A 9,046-nucleotide genomic window follows, 5' to 3' on the forward strand; every position below is an offset into this window, starting at 1 on the left:
CATTGTGCTGCTCTGCCAAATTACATGTAATACTACAGGTTCCTGCAACTAAAAAAAGGGGTTAGCAGGCTTAAAAACCAAATAAAATCAATGAAATGGTGTACTTTTTGTCTCAAATTCCAGGAAAGAGGTCTCAGGTACCAAAGCCACAGGACAGCATAGCCTCATAGTCTTTGGAGCCTGCAGGTGAAGTTTCTTACAATAAGCCTGCTAGTGCCACAAGGGGAGTGCATTTGAACATTCTCGGGGCATCCAGACATCAGGAATTAAAAAATGAACAGATGTAGCTTTATGTAGATACTATATACTATACACAGGAGCCATTTATTAAATGTCTGAACCTGATTTTTTCATTACTGTGTCACAGGTGTGATAGACCCTGTTACAGCGACATAAGTTGCAAGGGTGAAGCTAACCTTGGACAAGCTGCCTATTAAACGTAGCACACTTGCATCTATAAAATACAGCATCAGTTGCTAATGCAACACATATATTTGTAGAATGGGGGAAGAAACTGGAAAAATTAACTAAAGCCTATATAGACAGAGAGGATGTGCCAACTCCTGGGACAGGAATTAAACCATGAAGCAGCATTGTTAACTACTCTTTAAAAATAACGGACTCATTCTCATGAAAGAGAATACATCCATCCATCCATTATCCAACCCGCTATATCCAAACTACAGGGTCACGGGGGTCTGCTGGAGCCAATCCCAGCCAACACATACAGCCTTTCTTTTATTACATCATCGTGAAAGGCTTGGTATATTACTGTACCATCTCTGAATTATCTGCTGGTAACTACTATCAATTTAAGAGTTGGGTGATGTGAGGTAGAGTTGGGTGATGTGTAAAATTCTCAGGTTGATCAACTGTTCCCTTAAACATTTCAGATCATTTTAAAGTGGGCATGACTGGCTTCAAAATAAAACCAATTGCGTCATCCCCGGTGTTTCGTGGGCAGTTCCAGACTCCACAAAATAGCAACAGACACTAACGTTTCAAGTCTCACAGCACTTATCCCTTAAACACGTCTAGGAAGGCTCAGCTTCTGTAATCGACTTCATAGTTAAAACTAAGCCTTTAATTAAGAGGAGACATGTTGGTCAAGAGCAGGAATAGGTTCGTTTAGCTCTGGGTTCTAGCTCTTTAGAGTAAATGCGGTCATTAATGCTTAAAACAGCAAGGCATGAGACAGGAGTGCAAAACAAAATGGCACTAAATAGTCTCCTCCTGCTGGTGAATCGAAACAGTCAGACAACTTTCTTTAGTCTCCTTTAATGGAGGTATGACTGGCTTCAAAATAATATCAAAGTTGTCATCCTGGGATCATAATAGGCACTTCTCCCAGAGCCAGAGTCGGGTGGAAGAGGACATAACTTCCTGGAGGAGGAGTGAAGGAAAAGAAAGAAAGAAAAGTAGAAGAGAACTGTGTTTCTGCTTTTGTGTAGTGCCGACTGTGCTGAACATGTGGGAATCTGGGGAAGGCGTTTCCCATGGACAAATAAACGTGTGTTGCACCTGCACTTATGTCTTTGCCTATCTCTGTCAGTTTGTGTGGCTGTTTTGTCCCCTGGTTGTCCACAGTGAGCAGACGAAACATCGGCTTCTTTGAGAACAGGGACCTCTTCTGGGAGAGACTGCTTTTTCCCCAAACATAAAAGCCTGTATCCAAACAGATTCAGTCCCCGAGTACTCTTTGACACTATCTCAAAGGCAATCGTTTATTTTGACTATGTATTTTTAGTCCTAATGTTTACTATAATTCCATGTTAGAATGTGACAACTCTGTAGTGGGTTCACCTATAGATGTGCACGTATTAGAACTATAATAACAGAACTTTGTCTAACTAAAAAAAACCTGGACAGAGCAGTATAAATGCAAATGACTAAATTACTGTTTCACTCATAGATGTGCACTGTATTAGCACTATAATAAAGGGCCATTATTTAATAAAAAATCCACACATGGCAGGATAAATATGATTAACTTAATTAGCACTTCAAGCTGTTGTAACAGTCTGATTCATCTTTAGAGACTTACATAATGATACCGTAGGCAAGGATGGTTCTCTTCTACTAGTTCTATATCTGTTTTATAAGATTGCATAGATTTGTTTTTTTTTTATTTGTTGCTTATTCATTAATATTCTTGTTTAATCTTATTTGTATTTCGTTTCCTGTAACTTTCTCTTTGACATCTTGTAAAGCACTTTGAGCTCCATTCTAAATAAATAAATGTGTTTGTTCTTGTTGTAAGCACTGACTGCTGTAAACACCTTATACTCAAACTATGATATATTTTTCTAATTTGTGTGTTCATTCAGGAGTCGAATAAACCATTCTGGAGCTTTGATAGTTCACTACTCATATCTTCAGTCTCATCCTGCCTGACAAGTTTGCATTCAACAGAGAAGTACAAGAAACAAACTGAAAAATGTCATTACCCTTTGTGCTGTTGAGAATCATATGGATGGCACCTACCTGTTAATGACCATGATCAGCTGACTTGTCCATCGTATGTTTGTGTCACTCATGACAAAGCTGATACAAACCTCATAAAACCATAAAAGGTTACTCACCAGTGTGCTCTTCCCTTCTGTGTCTGCTCCAACTCACAGTCTGCCAGTTCACTCCAAATTTGTCACCAAATGAGACTCCTTGCCATTCTGAGCCTGTAGGGAGGGATCAAGCAGTACAAAGTGAAATGAAAGGCTCTTGTCCACCAGACATGTACACCATTTTAAAAATTAGAGCTCAGTAGAAATAAGCATGATCCTGTGTGAGGAACTGCTGAGCAAAACTTAACCACAAGTCAGCAGCTCTTCAAAACCTTGTGCTGTTGTTTAACAAATGTCTAGTCTGATAAAACCAAGTCATAGTAGCCGAAAGCAACATCTCAAGACTGAGTGCCTGCAACTTTAAGCCTGAAGCTGATGGGTGTATGGTGTGTTATTGGACAACGTGGAAAGGTTTATATGACTGTCATAAAATAGCAAAACATGCGACAGACAGTGGTGGTCTTTTCAGCAACTGATCAAGATGTGACGTTTGATCTCTAATCACACAAAAGAGAAACCAGGAGAGGTGGCGCAGAAGTCCATAGCAGACCGATGACGTAGTACATTATGGCTTCAACATTGATAAAAATAAGACTTTTAATACACTGAATGAAAGCACAAACATAAAATCATCAAGACCAGTGCCTGACCAGACTTATCAGCTTTTAGAAGTGTTTCAAATTTTACTAGAAGACCCTCAGGACATTTTGTATCTTTAATATCTTACTACTAATAAAAAAGTATTAATAAAGTAGAGGCCTAATAATTAATTATGGAGGTGTGCAAGTGAACCTGCATAACATGCTACTCTTTATTATGATAAATATACTACTCTTCATATTATCAGGACATGTCCTACCTCAGAAATGACCAGCTGCTTTCTTTCTATTAATTTTTTTGGCTTTTGCTTTAAAAGCTCAACAATGAATGCAAGGACAGCAGCACTGATCCTAAAGTGTCTTAACATTGACATTTTCTGTTACTTTAGTGTTTCAGGATTACTGACTTAGAATCAGGGCTTTATATAACTGCCGACTTTAAAATTATGGAACTCACCATCTAAACTTACTTTTATTATTAGATCTTTTCCTATTGTCTCTTGCTGACTTAAAAAGATCAACAGGCATGAATGGCGTAATCATAAACGTGGCATATTATTAATTCTTGTCATTTTCAATATGACAGTATAGTAGTTAAATAGTTTATCATTTTGCAACAAACATATCAGATATCACTTACCAAAAACATGGCAACAAATGCAGTAACTTATGTCGTTTATTTTCAATGGATAGTTCAGATTTTACTGCTTCACCATTTTCTAATGGACACGTACTGTACAATTAATTTAAACCAGAATTCAGCAAAAATTAGATATGCTAAAAAAATCAAAAAATAAAAACAATGACAATAAAAAAACCTTCGATCACAAATTTTATGAAGCCTCAATTGACAACACCCCGCTAAGCTTCATCTTTAGCTTTATACGGACCAGACTGACCTTGGTTACCAAGCATGATTTGTCCTAATACACTATAGTGGAACTGAAACTCCCTCAGATAAGCCTGCGCCACAATCGAAGCAACATTCACTTGCTAAGCGCACTTTGTGCATCATCTTCGAGTTCTCTGAAGCTCCTAGCATATTGTCTGTTAGCAAATTACTGTAATATCTGTGTCAGCTCATCTGCTGTCTACCACCCATGTTCTTAAAGTCCATTCTGCGTTCTTTTGGGCTTATGTCCAGTACAGATTGTGGAATACTGTTTAATGATTGTTATTTTTTATTTTGTTACATGTAACAGTATAGTGTAGTTTGCAAAGGAAAAGTCTGAAAAATGTACTGAAATGAGTGCATTTAAAAAGAAAAACACCCTGTGATGGCAGGGAGAGTCGCCCTTCTACTTCAACAAATTGAGATGCATTTAGTTGCATAGAATGAACTTCATAGTTCATTGTTTTTTATTTTGTTGTGTTTACACAAGAAAACATTAAACGTGCCTTCTCAGTTGATTCCAATAACAGGTTAAAACTTACACAACAATTTGAAAATATTTACAAATGGTGCCCATTTGATTGCTGCAAGGCACAGTGTGTTCAGACATCTCTCTCTCTTACAGCCAGCATTAAGTTTGACAAAGTTTACCCAAGACAAGGTTCCTTGGATCCACAATGGAAAGGTCAAGCCAAAATGTTCCTGATCCCTCCCTCAGCCCTCATACTGTTCAGTCAGCAAAATAGGTATTTGTCTACAGCAGCACAGAAACCTCTACTCAAAGGATCCCTTGACTGAAGGTGGCACCTCAATCTGGAGATGGCTGTCATTGTAGCATGGTTCCAAAGAATCACATCCATGATTGACATGCACCACGAACTGCAGCATGGGTTATTTTGCATTTATACCAAATCTCACCCTGTTCCATTATTGGGCTACATATTCAGCATTTTCTAGGCATTTTCCTTGTGGTGGTGGTGAAGTCTTCATTGACCCCAATTAGAATGACACTGAACTCCTTACCAATGTTCCACTTCTTCTTCTTAAGGAGATTCCTGCCCCAGTAACAGGATGAATGTTGTCTGCAGACATCCTAGAACATAACATATGCATCACACCAACAGCGGAGTCAAAAAGCATCCACACAGGACATGCTGATTTTCAGTAAGCTTTTTAAGACTCCATTCCTCCACACTTTGCTATCTATATTTTCTATTAAACTCTTCTGTTGGTGTTATTATACTTTATAACCATGTTGCTTTTACATTTCTAAACTTTGTTATTATAGCTCAAGTGACTGAAGAAATAAAGAAATTATTCGGGCACCAGGTACAGCAGAGATCGCCATTTGCTCATCCCTGCAGGGTTATCAAGGCCCAGAGGTCACACCTCCATAGACTGGACAAGAGTAGTAGAAGTGAGACATCATTGGTTAGCATAAGGCATATAAAACAAAAGTGTTAGTATGGGAGATGGTACACCACACAGCGACTCACTGAGGAGTGATAGGCATTGTAGTCCTCACTCATACGTGCTTATGTGGACAGGACCCTATGTGAAATACTAGCGAGACAGCAGGTAGAGCATCACTCATTCACAACTGTGTGATAAGATCTGTGCATGTGTCTGGGTGTTAATCTTAACATGCAAGTGTAGACCAATATAACAAACCTGTTAAGTCTCACTCATCAGTCGATAGCACAAATTTAAAACATACTAATACACCTTCGAGCACATATGGAACATACCTGAGCAGACAAAACCTCATCCTACACATCAGTACAAAAACTGTAAGCACACAGGCACCAAGCATGACACAATGGAAATCTGCAAAGAGAAAAAAGGAAATTTTAAAAAGTAAATAAAAGCAAAAATGAATGACTTCTCTGTATCCGACATACAGGCTCCCTAGGCTAGTAAAAAGCAGATGAGATGTCGACTTAAAATTCAGCTATCAAGGTACGTCACTGTATTGATGATAGGAATGCTCCAATCAGGTTTTTTTAAGGCAGACACCAATCACAGATTTCACATTACTTGATTGGCTGATTTTTTTTCATCCCTAAAAAAACTTTACACTAACCTCCTGCATAACCAGATAAAAAGAAGTTTTATGTCATATATTGAAGTTATTTATAATTAAATTATAGACCACAGGTGTTAACTGTTCATTTATTAACAAAAATAAATTCAACAAAATTAAATTCTGTAGTCTTATTGTTCAGTCACCATAAAATACCAAGATAAAAATTTCTTTAAATTACAGGGAGAGCCAAAAAGTAATACCACATTTCAAACGTTTATTCTACAAAAACACTACAAGATAAAATAAATTTAATTACGACACAAGAAAGGGTATACAAAATATATATATATATATATATATTTTTTTACTGTGTTTTTTAAAAATGATGTCTTCAAGGTGGTGGCCATCATTAGCGATACACTTTTAGAGACAACAACAACAACAACAACAACAACATTTATTTATATAGCACATTTTCATACAAAAAGTAGCTCAAAGTGCTTTACATAATGAAGAGAAGAAAAATAAAAGACAAAATAAGAAATTAAAATAAGACAACATTAATTAACATAGAAAGGAGTAAGGTCCGATGGCCAGGGTGGACAGAAAAAACAAAAAAAAACTCCAGAAGGCTGGAGAAAAAAATAAAATTTGTAGGGGTTCCAGGCCACGAGACCGCCCAGTCCCCTTTGGGCATTCTACCTAACATAAATGAAATAGTCCTCTTGGTAGTTCGGGTTTTTCATGGAGTCACTTGATGCTGATGGTCATACAGACTTCTGGCTTTTAATCCATCCATCATTGTTGGAACATCATGGTGCTTTGGGTAGATGGTGGTGGCGCATTTCTGAATGCTTGCATGACTTGTTCAGCCATTTCAAGGGGAACAGCATCCTTAAGGGCTTCAAGATTTTGAGGTCGGTGTGTGTATACCTTCGACTTGAGATAGCTCCACCAGAAGAAATTGTACAGAGCGAGATCAGGAGAATGTGAAGGCCACCCGACATCGCCACACAGGGAGATCAGCTTGGATATGAGCTGTTGCTCTATCATGTTGAAACCAGGCATCCATCACATCCATTTCTTCCAGTTGGGGCTGCAAAAAAAGCTCTAGCATTTCAATGAAACGTTCTGAAGTGAAGTGACCCTTGTCCCCCACCTCAAAAAAGTAAGGGCCTACAATGCCTAATTCTGCAACGGTGCACCAAACTGTAATACACTCGCTCTGCAGGGGTGTCTGATGAAGTTCAGGAGATTTGGTTTCAGCCCAGTAGTGAAAGTTTTGCTTATTTACGCAACCATTCAAATGGAAATGTGCCTCATTGCTGCACATGATGGTGGCATCCTGATGAACGGTTTGCAGAATGTTTGCGCACAACTCTCTATGTCTCTCCCAGCGAGTTCCTGGACTACCATCATTTTGTATGGATGGAAGTTAAGATCCTCATGCAAAATCCTCCTCAAAGATGTTTTGGAAATGCCTAAGGCAGAAAACATGTTTGCGTGCTGAACATCTAAGAGACTACAAAATTGATGCCCTTACAGTTTGGATGTTTTCAGGCGTTCATACAGTCCGAAGATGGCCTGGAGATTTTCTGTTCAATGCTGTACCCATCTATCTAAATTTAGCCACCCACTGAAGAATTGTTTTCCAATTTGGGACGTCACCGTTAGGAGGAATGCTGAAGTGCGTTCAGAAGGTGCATAGCGTAATGATGATGGATTTGTTGTTTTTGAAGAACACTTCAACAGTGAAAGCACAGTGTGCACCAAACCAAGGCATGTTGCGGACTGAAAACTAGAAGGGATCGCCTATCAAAGGATCCCCACCCCAACCCACTCAACTACCTCTATCTCATGCAATGACCTTGAGAAATGTGGTACTTCATTTTGGCTCATCCTGTACATTGTGGTGGACAGCTAAGACCCTTGCCTATTTGTTGGAAGGACCGGGGAAGAGAGTGTGCTCAGGACAGCTCTCCAGGAACACTAGAAGGAAGGCCCTCTGGGTTGTTGTGGCTCCACGGATTCCCGCAGGGCACTCTGGGCATTAGAGTTTGCTGCAGCCCTGTTGAGTTCCATGGATGCCACCAGGGGAAGCTGTGGAATCAGCAGAGCCCTGCATGGCAGAAATGCCACAGGAGGAGATCACTGGACACCTGGAGCACTTCCAGGCCCTCTAAAAGACGCCAGTTGCCACTACTGGGGAAGGCATTTGCCACTGGGGGAAAAAAAATAAATAAAAACGTGTGTGCTGACTTGTTTCCTGCGTCTGTCTGTGTAGGGTTTGGGTGGCAGGAGCGTCCTCTGCAGGCTACAACATACTTTACTATGTACAAAAAAATGTATGCATAATACACATTGCATAAAAGAAAATAAAAAGCTCATAATTTATGGCTGTCATATTGTTTAGATTTTTCTGTAATATGCCTATCTGAAACAAGGCTTAATTAAAAAAGTATTTTTCACCATTACTTTAACATAGAGATATATTTTCTCTCACAATCTATTGATATTGGCAATTAAATGCTGCTTAAATGTAAATATACATACACCTATAGGTTTTAATAATTTTAAATAATTAATTGCACTACAGCTTTTTGCTGTTAAAATAAACATTTATGATATTTACATAGGTGATTTCTTTTTAATGGACTGAAATCTTGCAGCGCCCACAAGGTCTCCTTGCTCAAGGTGGCACATGTACAGGCCCATCTGGAGTTTGCCAGTGAACATTCGATTTCAATCCATTACAGCATAGTGTGTTACCAATGGGGTACCAAAGGGGGTCACCTTTCTCATGATGTTCCTCACCCCATGAGGCAAGAACCTGCATGGAGTTCCTAAACTGAGGGAGATTAATGGTCATTTCTCCCATTTCCGAAAAATCACACCAACAGTTGTCACCTTCTCACTAAGCTTCTTGCTGAAGGTCTTGTAGCCCATTCCAGCTTTATGCAGGTCTACA

This window comes from Erpetoichthys calabaricus, chromosome 1 (genome assembly GCF_900747795.2).
Source record: "Erpetoichthys calabaricus chromosome 1, fErpCal1.3, whole genome shotgun sequence".
NCBI classification, from domain to species: domain Eukaryota; kingdom Metazoa; phylum Chordata; class Cladistia; order Polypteriformes; family Polypteridae; genus Erpetoichthys; species Erpetoichthys calabaricus.